This window comes from Mus musculus, chromosome 14 (genome assembly GCF_000001635.26).
Source record: "Mus musculus strain C57BL/6J chromosome 14, GRCm38.p6 C57BL/6J".
NCBI lineage: Eukaryota > Metazoa > Chordata > Mammalia > Rodentia > Muridae > Mus > Mus musculus.
This window is the reverse complement of record NC_000080.6, coordinates 5,695,977-5,716,506: the sequence shown is the minus strand read 5'-3', so window position 1 is coordinate 5,716,506 and position 20,530 is coordinate 5,695,977. Positions and strand designations below refer to the sequence as shown.

Below are 20,530 nucleotides of genomic sequence, written 5' to 3'. Positions count from 1 at the left end.
ACCTTAGGTACAAACACAGTGGACAGTCCCACAGCCCACAGAGGAGGCTCCACTACCACGCACTCACTCTATCACGACCAGTATCTTAGGATCCCAGGATCCCAGAATCCCAGGAGTTAGTCACACAAGAATCTTAGAGTCTCACAGGCAACTTGACTACCAGGAACTGCGACACACCCAGAATCTCAGGGTCACAGGATCCCGGAATTTTACACCTGTATCCTTAGAGCTTTAATGATCAAGGACAAGGATGCAGCTGGGACTGAGGGTGTGAAGAAGATGCAGGACATGTTCAACGCTGAGATCCTGTTGTCTAGACATTCTTAAGCTCTGCAGATGTGGGCTCACAGATGCATCTTTGCACTCAAAGGACATATACTGATTTAAAAATTAGAATTACCTTCAATCTTGCTATTTCCTTAGAGAAGTGAGGTAGGATTTCTTCCTTGGGGAAACAATTTTTCCATGCTTTCTTAAGCACTTCAGTTTTACTTTGAAATCTTTTGAAATGACTTCCTGAAGATGCACAAACTGTGATTCCCTAGGCTCATGTTGAATATCCTTCAAAGTCTTGTCAGCAGACTGATCTAAGAGTAGGGACCAGATGTCATTGTCATAATTCTGTTCAGGTTTGTACTTTAAACTTTTGCTGAATATGTGCTCGCGGAAAGTTTTTTTTTTTTTTTCCAGAGGTCTTGTTTTCAAAATAACTCTGTCTTTACATATTACAATGTATGGATTAAGAAAAAGGGGCAACTACTTACTAATTCTCAGTTAAATATCTTCTTATGTGTTCCTGTACTCACACAATCACTAGAAATTGTTAATCAGTCCAAATCATTTATTTTAGTAGAGTAGACTATAACCATGAACCAATATACTTAGTTTACTATTGATGACTGTGTTGATTACAATAAATACATGAATGATAGGACTGTACAGAGTATGGGCTTAATTTTCTGGGTCCAGTGCAAATAGCTGGGAGAGTTCAAACTAAAATTAGTAGAAACAGCAGGAATACTAACAAATCCCAAAGATCCAATATTCTCCTCAAGTCTAAGTGTTTGTGCTCACCTTTACCAGAACTCAGGAGACCTCTGTTCATCCAGGTCTCAGGTCTCACCCAAAATACAGACCTGAACCAGCTGTGGCCAAGTTTTCCTGTGTTATTGGCTGACCTCTGCCTCAGGCTTCAGAGACCCTGGAAGGGAAGGCTTGGCCTTCAGGTGGCAGCCATTCCAGGTCCTCTGTCAGCTAATGGAGTCTTCCACAGAGGTCTGTCATCTCAAAAATAGAAGCTTGGGTATTCCAAAGATTGGGATGCCACTCTACAGTCATGATGAGTTGGTTACATGAGATCATACAAGTTAACTAATGTCTGTATGACTGTTTTCCTTATTTGAAAGTGAGTAATGAGATCATCTGAGGAGTGGTTGCTAAGAATAAAATCACTGATTAACATGAATGATAGGACTGTACAGAGAATGGGCTTAATTTTCTGCCTCCAGTGCAAAGAGCTAGGAGATTTCAAAACAAAACCAATAGAAACATCAGGAATACTAACTACAACAACTTTTTTAAAACCTTCTGAGTGCTAGGATTGCAGGCATGTACCAATTCTGCCTTATAATAAACAAACAAACAAACAAACAAACAAACAAACAAACATCCCTATTCCAGTCCTAACAGTTGCCTCAGAGAGAGCTGTGTGACACTGCATACTGCTTCCTTTCCCCAGATAGCTCAGGTCTTCAGTTCTCTACCAGGTCTGCTGGACCTAAGATACTGTAGTTGAACTTCTTGGTTCCATGGTATGATTCTGCAACAATCCTTTTCTTGGTAAAATTGAGCCTCTATAGAGTAAGCCCCTTGTTGGTGGTACCAGGACCCTTTAGGCCAGCAAACACAGGAGGAAATGTGGAGATAAGGTGTGGAGCAGAGAATGAAGCTAAAGCCATCCTGAGCCTTCCCCACCTGGAGATCCATCCCACATACAGACACCAAGGCCAGACACTATGGAAGATGCCAATAAGTGCTTTCTGAGAGGAGCCTGCTACAGTTGTCTACTCAGAGGCTCCACCTGAGAGTGACAAATACCAAGGCACATTTTTGCAGCCCCTCTTTGGAATGAGCATAGAGTCCCCAGTGGAAGAGTTGGAGAAAGGACTGAATGAGCTATAGGGGGTTGCAACCATAGGAAGAATAACAATATCAACCAACCATATCCCCTAGATATCCCAGGGACTAAACCACCAATCACACATGGACTGGCCCATGGCTCTAGGCACATGTGTGCCAGATGACAGCCTTGTTGGACATCAATGGGAGGAAAGGCTTTTGGTCCTTTAAAAGCTCCATGCCCCGGTGTATAGGAATGCTAGGCTAGCAAGAGAGCACTGTGTGGTGGAGCACCCTCATAGAAGCAGTTCAAGGGGCATGAGGTAAGTGGGTTTTAGGCAGAAAACCGGAAAAATAGCTAACATTTGAAATGTAAGATTAAAGTGTTTTAAAATAGAAAAAGAAATGATTTGAAGACAGAGAAATTAAACTAGACTGATGGACAGTTGATCATGGACAAAGTCATGAATATGCAATGCAAAAAGAAACATCTTCAATAAATGTCGCTGGTCTAACTTGGAGTAAGTATGTAGAAAAATGAAAGTAGATGCATATTTGTCACCTGGCACAATACTCAAGGCCAGGTGAATTAAAGAACTCAACATAAAACCAGATTCACTGAATCTAACTGAAGAGAAAGCAGGAAAGACCATCAAACTCATGGGAATGGGGATAAATGTCATAAACAGAAGTCCAATAGCTCAGACTCTAACATCAAAATTTATAAATGGGCCACAAGAAACTGAAAAGCTTCTATAAGACAAAGGGCATAGCCAATAGGACAAATTGGCAAACTACACATTAGGAAAAAAACGTTCACCAACAATGTCAAGGTCTGCCTGATCCAAAGTCAGGACTATGAAGCTCAACCCTATCTCAGAAAAGCAAAGCTAAACAAAAATAAAAATAAACGTTTGTCAAGAAAGCACTAGGTAGAAAAGTACTCTCATCTGTCTGAAATGCCCAAACGTGGTGGTGTGTGCTGTAGATTCAGCTACTCAGGAAACTGAGGCAGGATAATGGTTTGAAGTCAGGGATTAGGTGGGAAGAACATAACAGACCCTGTCTCCTTATAAAAATAACCCAAATAACCCAAAAAACACCCACATCTGTAAAACAAAAAGCCCCAGAGTGAGAAATAAGTGCATAGGTGTGTGTGTGTGTGTGTGTGTGTGTGTGTGTGTGTGTGTGTGTGTGACAGAGAAAGAGAGAGAGAGAGAGAGAGACAGACAGACAGACAGACAGAGACAGAGAGAGAGACAGAGACAGAGAGGTGGTGCTAGCCCAGGGGAGCTTAGAAATAGTGACCATCTTTATTTCAGCTCCTAGAATGGTAGTTTTACCCCCACGGCCATCACATTCTTTTGAAAACATTTTCTGTACCACACATCACCACTTTTAAAATCTTTTTTAAAGAGGAGGATCTTATAATGCCTCTGTAAGCATGGAGTTTCTGCAGCTTCATAATTTTAATGTTTTGCATATCACGTGTTTAGAATGCACTGAAAGCCTCAGCTTTTTCAACCACAATGTCAGTGGTTCTTTCTCAACCTGTGGGTCACAACCCCTGTACAGGATACCCTGCATATCAGATATTTACATTAAGACTCATAACGGTAGCAAAATTACAGTTAAGAAGTAGCAATGGAAATAATTTTATGGTTCAGGCCATGAGGAACTGTATGAAAGAGTCACAATTATGAAGGATGAGAACCACTGCTCTGGCCAATCATATCTGACTCTGTCTGTTCCCAGAGCAAGGCAGGTGCTTTGTAAATGTGTGCCTGTGTCATTCTGCCCACTTTCTCCATTTCTCTCCTGGGTTTAATTTTGTGTACTGTTCTTTTTCTTATGTTCTTCACACTCTGTCTCAGGCTTTGTTTTGGTAAAGTATGGACAGGTGACTGTTATCTAAGAAGGTTTTGTTGATCAGGCAATACGTTCAGTAAGGGCACACCATGTGGTCTCCCTGACATTCTCACAGCACTGCTGAGGGATGAAGTAGATGTTCTCTTCACATCCACCATAACAACCCCAGGGGTACCATGATGACACTCTCTCCTGTAAGGCCCATAGAGAAACTCAGATTTCAACTGAGTGACAGCTGCCACTCAGGGGATCCAAGTGAGACACTATTAGTTCTGGGTAACATAGGCACAAAGGTGCAAGTAGTTTTTATTCCTTTGGCTTTTTGAGGCAATGTCTCTCAAAGGCCTTGAACCCCTGATCCTTCCCACCCTTTCAATTGATTTCTGCAGACTGAATAAGTATCAGGGATTTTGAATTACCTTTTCCTTAAACTGGGTTCTCTTGCAGAACTCAGGCTATGTCGTGTTTTATTTTGTTTTTCGTTTTCACTTCCACAGTTTTGGAATGTTTTGGGTTGAACAGTATGTTAAAATGCAAGGGAGGTCTATCAGTTCTTAGTGGCTTTAAAGATTGGAGGGAAATGATGAGACTATTGTATAACAATGTTTGAAAACATGTTTAGATGGTTTCACAATGAATACATTATTGTGAGAACAGTGTTGATACCATGAGCCCCTGAATAATTCTTTTGTTATTACAGTGTTTGTGGGTTTCCTCTTTCCCTTCCCTCCTCCATTTACTTCCATCTCTTCCTCCATCCACCCCTCCACCCCTCTCTCACTCCCTCTTTCCCCCTCTCCATCCCTCCCTCCTTCCTTTCTTCCCTTCCTTACTTCTATGAGGTTATATAAAGGAGGAACAGAGCAAGGAGAAAGAGTGGAGGATGCAAAGAAAAGCAGTGATGTCACACCTCACATTTTACCTTGTGTTTATAAACTAGTATGTACATTATTCATGATGGTCTCTAGTTATATTTTTTATATTTTAATGTTCACAATTTTATTACAAACATCCTTATAAAGGAGATACTAGTAGTATGAATGCCTATGAAGTTGGCCATGTTATCACATCCAAGTCATTAAAGAAACTACTAAGTATTTATGAACAATCAACATCAAAACTTTAAAAATCTAAGTATATAGTAGCCTCCAAAAAACCTCCAGCTTGCAGATGGTGGTGGAGTAACCATTACTGCATCACCAAGGAGGCAGGAGCAGGGGGATATGTGTGAGTGTAAGCCTAGCTTGATGACAGAGAAACTGCTTCAAACAAACAAATGAACACATAAACAAACCCTGGGGGGAGGGGGAGCTACAGACTGTATTGAAAACTTCTTTCTCTACCACAGTACTAGGGATTGAACTCAGGACCTTGTGAATATTAAGTTAGCACTGCAAGCACCCACTACTGAGCTACATCCTGATAACATTCAATAAAATCCATTCATACGTGTATACAATGTATCTTAGTTGTAGTCATTCCTTGGTTACTCCCTCTAGCCTTACCACCATCACCTCCTGCCCCTAGCCTGTCTTCCATACGCTTTGATCAACACCCTTCCCTCAACAAGTCTCCTGTATCCCTCCCAACTTCATGTTGTTTAATAAAATCACCCACTAAGTCCAACTGGTGCTGCCTGTATTCGTGCATGCCTGCTGGGCATACAAAGGGGCGTGGGAAACCTGCCAATGGCCACCTTTCTCAAAGAAAAGTGGCTCTCTGTCCTTTAGCTTTTATCAGTTGACATTAGCAACTCAGCAAGGGATGGGGTTGGGGTTTTGAGAATCCCTCCCCCTCCACAATGGAAAGTTTAACTCTCTGGATCTTGTGAAGGGCTTGCATGGGTAAACACAGCTGCTGTGAATGTGTGTGTGTAACAGCCATGGTGTGTTCAGAGGCCAGCCTCTCACAGTATTCCTCACCATTCATCAGGTTTTTACACTCACTCTTTCCATAGCTTCTTCAATACTGTTTCCTGAGCCTTGAAGTAGGTAGGGATCCTGTACAAAACAAAAAACTGCATGATATTTATACAGAAGCCAGTGTTAAGCCGTACTTAAGGTTCACATTTGTAATGAAATAAGTAACTGGGCCTCCACAAGTTCCATGGGAATCGCAGACTAACCATTTGGTTTTCCTCTGCCTCATTTTCTCCTCTTCCTCCTGCTCCTCCTCTTCCTCCTCCCCTCTCTTTAGCATCCTCCTCCTCCTTCTTCTTCTACATCCTCCTTTTCCTCTTCCTCCTCCATCTTCTCCTCTCCTTCTCCTCTTCCTCCCCTTCTTCATCTTTTCATTCTTCCTTGAGCCTCCTGGCCCACTAGGGCCCTTCTATCTTGCATCACCTCTGCCCTCTCAAGGCATGCAATATCCTGTATCTCATTCTTCCTTTAGTTCAGCTGCCTTCTCTTCACATGGTGGTCTATCTTGGGCTGTCTGCTCAGACCACATCTCACCCAATTTCCTTGCTACATTCCCAGTGGACAAGCCCGGTGATTCACTCTTGATCTTTGGACAATATTAAGAATGAAGCAGGAAGAAAGCAAGCGGTAGTCTTTTGTGAGTACCTAAGTCTTCATTTTTCTTCAGGTCCTTTCTTATTGCCTTTAAGAGGAACATAATTCTTCATCAGCTATCATAGCCTCAGAGCAAGCCTTGTCACTTGGAGCTGTATCTTCAGGTTTCACCTTTTCCTTTGTAGGCATGAAGGTCCTCTCCAAGAACTCAGCAAAGCTGACTGGAATCCAGGCATTTCTTTCTGTTCTCTTGGAAGTCTGCAGGAAGACAGCTCCTGGGCCTTTTCTTCCTCCAGCCAACCCAGTCTCCTTCACCCAAGGTGACCCATGGCGTGCGGGGAGAAGGGGGGCTCTATCTGAGTGGGCTTTTTCCTGAGTCCAAACCAGATGCTTCCTTCTCCATACGATTGTCAGCTGGCTTCACTTTTCATATTATTTTAAGCCCTAATTATTTTTCTCTCCTTGCGGAGCAACAATTGTGGTAATAAAACCAGATACCAACTCTTATCTCAGGTTAGTAATAAAGTTGTTGCCTACTATCTAGAAATGTACCTGCCTTTTCTTTTTTCTTTCCTTTTCTCTTTCCTTTCCTTTCCTTTCCTTTCCTTTCCTTTCCTTTCCTTTCCTTTCCTTTCCTTTCCTTTCCTTTTCGTTTCTTTTCTTTTCTGTAAAATGTGGCATTTTACAGGTTGGGATGTAGCAACGTTGGTGGAGTGTTTACCTAGCTAGTATATACAAAGCCCTTGTTTAAATTCCTAGCACTGTGTAGGTATGGTGACTCGTGTCTGTAATCTCAGAACTCTACAGGTAGACATGTGGGAAGCAGAAATTCATCCTCAGCATACAGTGAGTTTCAAGTTGGCCTGACCCAGAAGAACTCAGGGGAAAAAAGCTGATGTCTTTTCTCTCTCTCTCTCTCTCTCTCTCTTTCTCTCTCTCTCTCTCTCTCTCTCTCTCTCTCTCTCTCTTTCTCTCTTTCATAATTCTTTTGGTAGAGAGAAGGAAAGAGATGAACATGTATTAAGTTCCCTGGTATCTACCAAATTTGTGTATTACTTGTCGGTTAATATTATAACAAACATTAAATTGTATTCAGAACCATATTTTGATTATTATCTTTGTGTGCTTTGGATCTAACGACAGTGATAGTTACCTGAGGTGCTTAACTACCGTTTCTGTGACAGTAAATTATTTAAGTTTACTCTCTCCCTCTACAGCCCAACAGTGTGTAGTTTGTATGGTTCATTTGTTGTTGGATTGTTGTTATTGATGTTGTTTGTGTTGCTGATGCTAGAGTCTGGGGCCTTGGACATGTTCGGCAGGCAAATGTTCCACCACTGAGCCTCCAGCCACTTTGCTGGAGGTTTTTGTAGCTGTAGATTGTAATGAAGAAGTTTTTCATCTTTTATATTTGAAAAAGATACCACGGCACGATACACAGCTACAACCAATGCACCAAGATAAATAACCAACCCAACAGAGTGACATTATGATGCAGTAGTTGTAAGAATCAATTTAAAAGATATATCACTTCATCCTTGGGTTTGCCTATGTTCTCATCTGTGAGATTTAAAATCTTTTGAAACATTGAATGAAGCCTCTCATCTATCATCTACTGCCAATAAATATCACATATTCACAGCTGGAGAAATGGACCAGCCGACATCCGGAAAAGTCCTCCAGTCTTTCAAGAAAGAGTTCCTGACTAAGGACAAATTGTTTCAACTGATTTCTTTCCTGAGGTTTGATTTTGCATTGTATGTTCACTTTTAAAGCGGCTTGCTGATCTCTTCATGGACCAGAGATGGAGGAAGTACTACTCTCTGTTTATTTTTTCACCACAAGATTAATTCAGGTCAATCTCAGCTCTCAGGTTTGTTCTTGTAGTGGTTTTTAAGGTTTCAAAGGAAAGGTTGCTGCATGGATTGCTATGAAGCTGCAGATGTTTGCAAGTGAGTTAGAGAGTGACTTCTACAAGCAGATCAGATTGGTGGTCCTGGTCTTCTGGCTGTTAGGGGAACACCACTTTGGCCACTGATTCAAAGAATGTTCTGTTGAGAGCATTTGCTAAGGGGGTTCTGATGATGGCAACTTGCTGATGTCAGGGAACTCCAGGGACATGAGCTCACTGAATCACTGCTTTCATTGGAAAAGGAACTTTTGGCCATAACAATTCTCTGCTGGCTAACTTAATGTCAACTTGGCACCAGCTGAAGTTATCTGAGAGGAGGGAACCTCAATGGAGAAAATTCCAACACAAAATCATGCTGTTGGTACACCTATAGGACATTTTCTTAATTAGATTGATGGATGTGGGCCCAGCCCATTGTGGGTGGGGCCGTCACTTGCCTGGTGGTCCTAGGTTCTATAAGAAATTAGGTTGAGCAAGCCATAAGGAGCAAGCCAGTAAGCAGCATTTCTCAGTGGCCTCTGCATCAGCTCCTGTCTCCAGATTTCTATACTGTTTGAGTTCCTGTCCAGATTCCTTCCATGATGAGCTGTATTGTGGAAGTATAAGTCAAATAAACTTTCCTTCCCAAGTTACTTTGGTTATGATATTGCCACAATAGCAGCTCTAAGAAAGAAATTCCAATTAAAAAAAAGTCATTTAACATACCAACTAATAAATCTATTAGGATGTATGGTGGCACATGATAGCAAGTAGGACTCTAAATGTTAATTTCTATGATAAGGGTTTGTTATCCCTAAGCACCAAGGAAGTGCACCAAGGAAGTGCAAATCAACCATGGTGCTGGCACTACTGGCGGTTAACATGTAGAAGAATGGGAATTGATCCATTCCTATCTCCTTGTACTAAGGTCAAATCTAAGTGGATCAAGGAATTCCACATAAAACCAGAGACCATGAAACTTATAGAGGAGAAAGTGGGGAAAAGCATAGAAGATATGGGCACAGGGGGAAAGTTCCTGAATAGAACAGGAATGGCTTGTGCTGTAAGATTGAGAATGGACAAATGGTACCTCATGAAACTGCAAAGCTTCTGTAAAGCAAAAGACACCGTCAATAAGACAAAAAGGCCACCAATAGGTTTGGAAAGGATCTTTACCGATCCCAAATCGGATAGGGGACTAATAACCAATATGTATAAAGAACACAAGAAGGTGGACTTCAGAAAATCCAATAACACCATTAAAAAGTGGGGCTCAGAGCTAAACAAAGAATTGTCACCTGAGGAATACCAAATGGCAGAGAAGCACTTGAAAAATGTTCAGCATTCTTAATCATCAGGGAAATGCAAATCAAAACAACCCTGAGATTCTACTTCACACCAGTCAGAATGGCTAAGATCAAAAATTCTGGTGACAGCAGATGCTGGCAAGGATGTGGAGAAAAAGGAACATTTCTCCGTTGTTGGTGGGATTGCAAGCTTGTACAACCACTCTGGAAATCAGTCTGGCAGTTCCTCAGAAAATTGGACATAGGACTACTGGAGGATCCCAGAATACCACTCCTGGGCATATATCCAGAAGATGTTCCAACTGGTAAGAAGGACACATGCTCCACTATGTTCATAGCAGCCTTATTTATTATAGCCAGAAGCTGGAAATAACCCAGATGCCCCTCAACAGAGGAATGGATACAGAAAATGTGGTACATTTACACAATGGAGTACTACTCAGCTATTAAAAAGAATGAATTTATGAAATTCCTAGCCAAATGGATGGACCTGGAGGGCATCATCCTGAGTGAGGTAACCCAATCACAAAAGAATTCACATGATATGTACTCACTGGTAAGTGGATATTATCCCAGAAACTTAGAATACCCAAGATATGAGACACAATTTGCAAAACACAAGAAACTCAAGAAGAACTAAGACCGAAGTGTGGACACTTTGCCCCTTCTTATAATTGGGAACAAAACACCCAGGAAAGAGTTACAGAGACAAAATTTGGAGTTGAGAAGAAAGGATGTATCATCTAGAAACTGCCATAGAAGTGGATGCTCACAGTCAGCTATTGGATGGATCACATGGCCGCCAATGGAGGAGCTAGAGAAAGTACCCAAGGAGCTAAAGGGATCTGCAACCCTATAGGTGGAACAAAATATGAACTAACCAGTACCATCCCCCCCAATCCCCCCCGCCTCCGCCGGAGCTCGTGTCTCAGTCTGAGTATGTATCTGAAGATGGCCTAGTTGGCCATCAGTGGAAGACGAGGACCCTTGTTCTTGCAAACTTTATATGCCTCAGTACAGGGGAACACCAGGGCCAAAAAGTGGGAGTGGGTGAATAGGGGAGTGGTAGGGGGAGGATATGGGGGACTTTTGGGATAGCATTGGAAATGTAAATGAAGAAAATCACAAATAAAAAAAAGGAAAAAAGGAGAACTTCAAGTCTCTGAAGAAAGAAATTGCAGAAGATCATAGAAGATGGAAAAGATCTCCTGAGCTATCTGGGGAAAGGAAGCAGCATGCAGTGTCACACAGCTCTCTCTGAGGCAACTGCTAGAACTGGAATAGGGATGTTTGTTTGTTTGTTTGTTTGTTTATTATAAAAGCATACAAAAGTTAGCCAGAGTTGGTACATGCCTGTGATTCCAGCACTCAGGTTTTAAAAAAATTGTTGTTGTTAGTATTCCTGTTGATTGTATTGGATTTGTTTTGAACTCTCCCAGCTATTTGCACTGGACCCAGAAAATTAAGCCCATGCTCTGTACAGACCTATCATTCATGTTAATCAGTGATTTTATTCTTAGCAATCACTCCTCAGATGATCTCATTACTCACTTTCAAATAAGGAAAACAGTCATACAAACATTAGTTAACTTGTATGGTCTCACGTAACCAACTCATCATGATTATAGAGTGGCATCCCAATCTTTGGAATACCCAAGCTTCTATTTTTGAGATGACAGGCCTCTGTGGAAGACTCCATTAGCTGGCAGAGGACCTGGAATGTCTGGCAATTGAAGGCCAAGGCTGCCCCTCCAGTGTCTCTGAAGTTGAGGCAGAGTTCAGCCAACAACACAGGAACACTTGGCCACAGCTGGTTCAGGTCTGTGTTTTGGATGAGCCCTGAGACCTGGATGAACACAGGTCTCCAGAGTTCTGGTAAAGGTGAGCACAAACACTTAGACTCGAGGAGAATGATGGACCTTTGGGATCCAAGTCTTTCTTTTTTTTTTTATCTTTGCTTTGTACATAGTTTATGTCAAAATCAACTTTTTCTATACTCCAGACCTTACTTAATCAGTCTGACAGAAATTTTGAACCCTCTGACAAACATCACTCCATCCCTCTTCTACCTTTTTCCCTGGACCATCATTCTCAGAGATGAGCCATTCTGAGGGAATCCTAATAGCCCCAAAGGTAGTATTCTTTGGAACTTGATCTTTAGGAAAGTAGGCAGAGTTCTGCCCCAGATGATTGCAGATGTTCCTCTTGGCCTCCAACTTGTCTGGAAACCTTTGGTCTTACTTTTCCCTTCTCATCTTATTTGGACCTAGATCCCAATATTTCCACACAAAACAGAGGCTGGAGATTCTTAATGATACCTTGTAGTTTATTGTTTCTGTTTAAAACACTAGGGAGAAACTCCCATGACCTCCCAAGACAAAATGATTTACAATTTGAAAGTCAGTGACCAAATGCCCTATTGTCTCCTCCCTGGATAAATCATGATTAAAAAATTAATAATAATCCACGGTGGTAGAATGTTGCTTTGTTTGTTTGTCCGTTTATTAGTTTTGGGGGTGGTGGGTTTTTTATTTTGTTCTGTTTTTTGAGACAAGGTCTGTCAGTGTAACCCTGGATGTCCGGGGAACTTACAACATAAAGCAGGATGGCTACAACCTCAGAAAGATCCACCTGCCTCTGCCTCCCAAGTGGTGGGATTAAAGTCGTACTCAAGCATATCAGATAATAATCTTTTAATTGCCTAAACTATATCTCATAAAGGAAAGAAAAACAGAAGTCAAAATTGCCTCACTCTAAAGCTACTTTCATGATTAATTAAAAGCAAGGTACTCATCAGCTGACTGTGTTCTGTGTTTAGCACACTTTTGCCAAATTTAGAGAACAATTTAAAGCCATTCAGAATTAACAATGAATATACATGAATGTCAAACAAAATAAGAAATCCATATCTTACTCAGGAGACATTTTTGACACACAAAGTTTTCTGACCTTGGCTGAGATAATTGTTTTATTGTTGTTTTGGGGGGTTTTGTTTGTTTGTTTTTTCTTTTTGTTTGTTTGTTTGGGTGTTTTTTTTTTTTGGTATTTTGGTTTTTTTTTTCTGAGACAGGGATTCTCTATGTAGCCCTGGCTGTCCTGGAGCTCACTCTGTAGACCAGGCTGGCCTCAATGTCAGAAATCTGCCTGCCTCTGCCTCTCAAGTGCTGGGATTAAAGGCATGCATCACCACTGCCAGGCAGGCTGAGATAATTCAATGGCTGAAAGTCATGGAGACAGTTCTCATCCGAGTGTACCACCGTATGACCAACCATTAACTATGCCTGAAAGTAGAGCAACAATCTCCAGCCATTGAGGCATAATGAAAGATTACTGTACTCACAGGCCAACAAAAGGCGCAAACAGACTTATTCACATTCAGAGTTTATAGCAATGTCCTTTCAGACCATTGATATCTACGAAATGCATATGAAATACCTACAGCACTGAGTCTAAAGGGGATTCCACCTCACAGGGAACATACAGAAGGGTAAAGAGGAAAACCAAGAATGGAAACCTTACTGCTCCCAGTTGCCTTTTTCAAGCCAACATCTCTTTCAAGCCTGCAGATTTTTTTTGCCTTTGGGAAATTAAGTTGGACACAAAATCATCTTGCTTATCACATAGCAACGTAAATGTAACTACCTGAAGTCCTACTCAGCTGACAGGAGGAAAGATACAAGTGAAAAACAGAGAATGAGTAAAGAGGAAAAAAATGTACCTAGTCAATAGGAAGATGAACAAAATGGACCAAAGACATCAAAAAAGATGGAGGTGAGGAGGGCACTAATATACAGGAGATCACTGTCAAACTACATGCCCTTCAAAGCACAGTCTTAGCCCTGAGCTGGGGCAGTGCCAGCACACTTCTTTTTTTTTTAATTTTTTATTAGGTATTTAGCTCATTTACATTTCCAATGCTATACCAAAAGTCCCCCATACCCACCCACCCACACTCCCCTACCCACCCACTCCCCCTTTTTGGCCCTGGCGTTCCCCTGTACTGGGGCATATAAAGTTTGCAAGTCCAATGGGCCTCTCTTTCCAGTGATGGCCGACTAGGCCATGTTTTGATACATATGCTTCTAGAGTCAAGAGCTCCGGGGTACTGGTTAGTTCATAATGTTGTTCCACCTATAGGGTTGCAGATCCCTTTAGCTCCTTGGGTACTTTCTCTAGCTACTCCATTGGGAGCCCTGTGATTCATCCATTAGCTGACTGTGAGGATCTACTTCTGGGTTTGCTAGGCCCCGGCATAGTCTCACAAGAGACAGCTACATCTGGGTCCTTTCGATAAAATCTTGCTAGTGTATGCAATGGTGTCAGCGTTTGGATGCTGATTATGGGGTGGATCCCTGGATATGGCAGTCTCTACATGGTCCATTCTTTCATCTCAGCTCCAAACTTTGTCTCTGTAACTCCTTCCAAGGGTGTTTTGTTCCCACTTCTAAGGAGGGGCATAGTGTCCACACTTCAGTCTTCATTTATCTTGAGTTTCATGTGTTTAGGAAATTGTATCTTATATCTTGGGTATCCTAGGTTTTGGGCTAATATCCACTTATCAGTGAGTACATATTGTGTGAGTTCCTTTGTGAATGTGTTACCTCACTCAGGATGATGCCCTCCAGGTCCATCCATTTGGCTAGGAATTTCATAAATTCATTCTTTTTAATAGCTGAGTAGTACTCCATTGTGTAGATGTACCACATATTCTGTATCCATTCCTCTGTTGAGGGGCATCTTGGTTCTTTCCAGCTTCTGGCTATTGCTATGAACATAGTGGAGCATGTGTCCTTCTTACCAGTTGGGGCATATTCTGGATATATGCCCAGGAGAGGTATTGCTGGATCCTCCGGTAGTACTATGTCCAATTTTCTGAGGAACTGCCAGACTGATTTCCAGAGTGGTTGTACAAGCCTGCAATCCCACCAACAATGGAGTAGTGTTCCTCTTTCTCCACATCCACACCAGCATCTGCTGTCACCTGAATTTTTGATCTTAGCCATTCTGACTAGTGTGAGGTGGAATCTCAGGGTTGTTTTGATTTGCATTTCCCTGATGATTAAGGATGTTGAGCATTTTTTCAGGTGCTTCTCTGCCATTCGGTATTCCTCAGGTGAGAATTCTTTGTTCAGTTCTGAGCCCCATTTTTTAATGGGGTTATTTGATTTTCTGAAGTCCACCTTCTTGAGTTCTTTATATATGTTGGATATTAGTCCCCTATCTGATTTAGGATAGGTAAAGATCCTTTCCCAATCTGTTGGTGGTCTTTTTGTCTTATTGACGGTGTCTTTTGCCTTGCAGAAACTTTGGAGTTTCATTAGGTCCCATTTGTCAATTCTCCATCTTACAGCACAAGCCATTGCTGTTCTGTTGAGGAATTTTTCCCCTTTGCCCATATCTTCAAGGCTTTTCCCCACTTTGTCCTCTATAAGTTTCAGTGTCTCTGGTTTTATGTGAAGTTCCTTGATCCACTTAGATTTGACCTTAGTACAAGGAGATACGTATGGATCGATTTGCATTCTTCTATATGATAACAACCAGTTGTGCCAGCACCAATTGTTGAAAATGCTGTCTTTCTTCCACTGGATGGTTTTAGCTCCCTTGTCGAAGATCAAGTGACCATAGGTGTGTGGGTTCATTTCTGGGTCTTCAATTCTATTCCATTGGTCTACTTGTCTGTCTCTATACCAGTACCATGCAGTTTTTATCACAATTGCTCTGTAGTAAAGCTTTAGGTCAGGTATGGTGATTCCACCAGAGGTTCTTTTATCCTTGAGAAGAGTTTTTGCTATCCTAGGTTTTTTGTTATTCCAGATGAATTTGCAAATTGCTCCTTCTAATTCATTGAAGAATTGAGTTGGAATTTTGATGGGGATTGCATTGAATCTGTAGATTGCTTTTGGCAAGATAGCCATTTTTACAATGTTGATCCTGCCAATCCATGAGCATGGGAGATCCTTCCATCTTCTGAGATCTTCTTTAATTTCTTTCTTCAGAGACTTGAAGTTTTTATCATACAGATCTTTCACTTCCTTAGTTAGAGTCACACCGAGATATTTTATATTATTTGTGACTATTGAGAAGGGTGTTGTTTCCCTAATTTCTTTCTCAGTCTGTTTATTCTTTGTATAAAGAAAGGCCATTGACTTGTTTGAGTTTATTTTATATCCAGCTACTTCACCAAAGCTGTTTATCAGGTTTAGGAGTTCTCTGGTGGAATTTTTGGGGTCACTTATATATACTATCATATCATCTGCAAAAAGTGATATTTTGACTTCCTCTTTTCCAATTTGTATCCCCTTGATCTCCTTTTGTTGTCAGATTGCTCCGGCTAATACTTCAAGTACTATGTTGAAAAGGTAGGGAGAAAGTGGGCAGCCTTGTCTAGTCCCTGATTTTAGTGGGATTGCTTCCAGCTTCTCTCCATTTACTTTGATGTTGGCTACTGGTTTGCTGTAGATTGGTTTTATCATGTTTAGGTATGGGCCTTGAATTCCCGATCTTTCCAGAACTTTTATCATGAATGGGTGTTGGATCTTGTCAAATGCTTTTTCTGCATCTAACGAGATGATCATGTGGTTTTTTTCTTTGAGTTTGCTTATATAATGGATTACATTGATGGATTTTCATATATTAAACCATCGCTGCATCCCTGGAATAAAACCTACTTGGTCAGGATGGATGATTGCTTTAATGTGTTCTTGGATTCAGTTAGCGAGAATTTTATTGAGGATTTTTGCATCGATATTCATAAGAGAAATTGGCCTGAAGTTCTCTATCTTTGTTGGATCTTTCTGTGGTTTAGGTATCAGAGTAATAGTGGCTTCATAAAATGAGTTGGGTAGAGTACCTTCTACTTCTATCTTGTGAAAAAGTTTGTGCAGAACTGGAATTAGATCTTCTTTGATGGTCTGATAGAACTCTGCACTAAACCCGTCTGGTCCTGGGCTTTTTTTAGCTGGGAGACTATTTATAACTGCTTCTATTTCTTTAGGGGATATGGGACTGTTTAGAAGGTCAACTTGATCCTGATTCAACTTTGGTACCTGGTACCTGTCCAGAAATTTGTCCATTTCGTCCAGGTTTTCCAGTTTTGTTGAGTATAGCCTTTTGTAGAAGGATCTGATGGTGTTTTGGATTTCTTCAGGATCTGTTGTTATGTCTCCCTTTTCAGTTCTGATTTTGTTAATTAGGATTTTGTCCCTGTGCCCTCTAGTGAGTCTAGCTAATGGTTTATCTATCTTGTTGATTTTCTCAAAGAACCAACTCCTCGTTTGGTTAATTCTTTGAATAGTTCTTCTTGTTTCCACTTGGTTGATTTCACCCCTGAGTTTGATTATTTCCTGCCGTCTACTCCTCTTGGGTGAATTTGCTTCCTTTTTTTCTAGAGCTTTTAGATTTGTTGTCAAGCTGCTAGTATGTGCTCTCTCCCGTTTCTTCTTGGAGGCACTCAGAGCTATGAGTTTCCCTCTTAGAAATGCTTTCATTGTGTCCCAAAGGTTTGGGTACGTTGTGGCTTCATTTTCATTAAACTCTAAAAAGTCTTTAATTTCTTTCTTTATTCCTTCCTTGACCAAGGTATCATTGAGAAGAGATGTGTTTCCTGTAAGCAGCAAAATGTTGGGTCTTGTTTGTGTAGCCAGTTTGTTAGTCTATGTCTTTTTATTGGGGAGTTGAGACCATTGATGTTAAGAGATATTAAGGAAAAGTAATTGTTGCTTCCTGTTATTTTTGTTGTTAAAGTTGGCATTCTGTTCTTGTGGCTGTCTTCTTTTAGGTTTGTTGAGGGATTACCTTCCTGTTTTTTCTAGGGCGTTGTTTCCGTTCTTGTATTGTTTTTTTTTTTTTCTGTTATTATCCTTTGAAGGGCTGGATTCGTGGAGACCTCACTTTCTCCTCTCAGGAGCAGTATGTGAGCTAAGAGCCACCATGATGGGCACAACAGCACAAGTTACAGCCTGGAGTGCCACAGTGATGGGCACCACAGCACAAGTTACAGCCTGGACTGCAGGAGGTGGGCCATGAGGCAGAGGCCCATTAGTCTTAGCAACTTATTACTGTGACTTCAGATGTTTGAACACAAAACCATTTTTTATAAATACTGACATATGAGCCAGTATAAAATGCAGATTTCCTGATATTCTGATATGAATATCAGAAGCAGTATTCCAAAACTTGATAATTAGCCATAATCGTGGCAAATGTTTGTCAGAAAGTCCAAAAAAAAAAAAAAAACAACAACAACAACAACAAACCCAAACACCTTTAATCCCAGCACTCAGGTGTCAGAGGCAGACAGATTTCTGACTTTGAGGAAAGCCTGGTCTACAAAGTGAGTTCCTGGACAGCCAGGGCTATACAGAGAAATGCTGTCTCGAAAAACCACAACAACAACAAAACAAAAACAAAGAAACAAAAACATTTTCTTAGATTTATTGTAGCCGTCATAAACATGCTTTATCCAAAAATTAAACATTACAATCTTTCATGTTCATTAAGCCAACAACTTAATAGTTCCCTCTATCAAATTTTTTGTTCAATCTTACTTCCTCAGTTCAATTTATGCCATCCCTAATTTTTTTTCAAATGGCATGAATCTTACTTGCCGATATTGATATTAATAGGCATGGAATTTTGACCATTGCATATAAGTATATGATGTGCCAAATTTGAAACCTGCCATTTTTCTCTTTAACTCACTTTTTCAGGTTTGTTTGTTCGTTTTGTTTTGTTTTGTTTTTTATGACACAGGGTTTCTCTGCATAGTCCTGGCTGTCTTGGAACAACCTTTGTAGACCAGTCTTGAACTCAGAAATCTGCCTGCCTCTGCCTCAGGAGTGCTGGAATTAAAGGCTTGTGCCACCACTGTCCGGCCAGGGTTTTGGGTCTTTTGGTTTGTTTATTTTTGTTTTTGTTTTATTTTGTTTTGAATAATTTTTCACAAGTTAAATGTATGGTTAGCTTTAGTTTTCAAAAAATCGAAATTCAGAAAAATTACAAATGCTATGAACTTCAAATCCGTCTCCATTAAACAGTAGTTCCAAGATGTCTGAGTAAACATGGCTGAAGCAACCTTTGACTCTGGTAACTGAAGTCATTGTCATGTATACATCTACTGAATTTTACATGCCAGCACATGCTCAAACAAACACTAATCAAAATTGTTTCCATGTAAGACTCCCATAAGCCTTAGGCAGTTAATTGTCATGAAATGAGTGTGGATGAATTGCTTTTGCAAATCTGTTACTAGAGGGAGCATCCACTAATTTAATCATTTCCCTCCTCAAAATCTTGCTTTAACTCCTCCACCAACGACAGTCTAGGTGTTGAAGACTTCTAAACTAAGAAGAATGTTAAAATATCTAAGTCCCTTAACATCCAGTAGCCTCTGCCTTCATTATTAAAGGAAAGCTCAACTTTGAGACTAATCAGCACAAAAATGCCACAAAAGCACTACCACACCCTGAAATACCCTAAAGAAATTAATTTGTGATGAACCACCATGGATGTCTGAGCCCTACACTTTGAGGGAACCTGCAACACAGAAGCCTGGGCAGCCTGTGGGCACAGCACACCAGGGAAACTGACTGAGAGACTCAAGCTGCTCAGCTTGCTGTGGGTGGGAAAGCACAGTGGCTGGCAGAATACAGCTTCCAGCAGGGCTTCCATAGCATGCAGCTCATGGGTGAACAACCAAACTCCCTTTAAGTTTCCTAGGTGGGATCTCGCCACCCGGCTCTAACCATGCTTCAAGATGCTTGCTATGATGGCTAGACAAGTGTTCCAGAACACACCGTAGATATCTCTTCAACACACCTCTTGAATCCCTAGAGCACCTTCCAGTCCTCTGCGCCAGGCCACGCCCCATCCAGGCCGCCCCCCGCCCCCCTGCACCACTCTTCTGGATACCACTTCCAGGGATCTCCCAGAGCATTCCCTCTGCCCACAGCCCTCTCACAGGTCCACGGCCAAGCCTTACCTTGGTCCCCATCTGTTCAGAGGTGGACACTTTATGGATCAGCTTCTGGGGCCCCTCCTGTTCCAATTCACTGTAGGATGAATCTTCTCCAGGTCCTGCAGCAGTGGGGCAAACCACACTGGCCTCAGGGACAGCTCCTCCTGTGAAGCCCTGAGGGTGGTGCTGGCTGCAGGCCCAGGCATCCTCTCTGATTCCTGCAGGGACACAGCAGTGCCCCAGGGGCTGTGGTCAGCTGCTGGGCTCTGCCCGAAAGTCTGAGCCCTGCCCCTAGCTAGCACCATCTTCTGCGATCCCCTCCGCGCAGCACCCTGGACCCGGGACCCTGGATCACAAGCCTCCCCTGCCTAGACCTCTTGGGTCCTCTGTGCACTTCACGCCTGGGTACCCAGCCTTGGGATGTTCTGGTGTTGCTGACCCAGGATATGACCAGCACCAGAATGAGATGACAGATGTCGAGATATACCTCGAAGGACCTCCCTCTCACTCCTCCTAGGGTCTGGAGGGCTCAGAGGAAATAGAGTAGAGATAGGAAGGGGCATGATGCAGCAGGCCAGGCAGAGGAGATCCTCCTCCCCTTGTTCTAGGCAGCAGGAGTGAGGAGAAGGCTCCTGAGGGAAAGGGGGACATGGAGCTATCTCCTATGTTCTGGGGTGCACTCTGGACCCCGAATCCCTCCACATACTCGGACCACAAAGTACAACTCCAGCTAAGTAAAAGTTCCCTCTGCCCGGGAGAAGAACTCGGTCTCATGGACCCTCACTCAGCACCATTGCTAGGACCTTACCTCCGCACCTCTGCCTGGGGGTTCGGGGCCTTTAGGCCACCTCTACAGTGCTGTTTAGCTTTGGGCCCA

At 41.9% G+C, this 20,530-nt stretch overlaps 1 long non-coding RNA gene across 1 annotated transcript in view; it reads right to left on the bottom strand.

Annotated features, from left to right (window-relative positions):
• Positions 1-19,755, bottom strand: part of Gm36476 — an 82,632-nt gene extending 62,877 nt beyond the window's left edge. Inside the window, exon 1 of the long non-coding RNA XR_874112.2 lies at positions 19,678-19,755. This is a non-coding gene — a long non-coding RNA (predicted gene, 36476). The remainder of the gene's footprint in view (positions 1-19,677) is intronic.
• Positions 19,756-20,530: the final 775 nt, after the last annotated feature.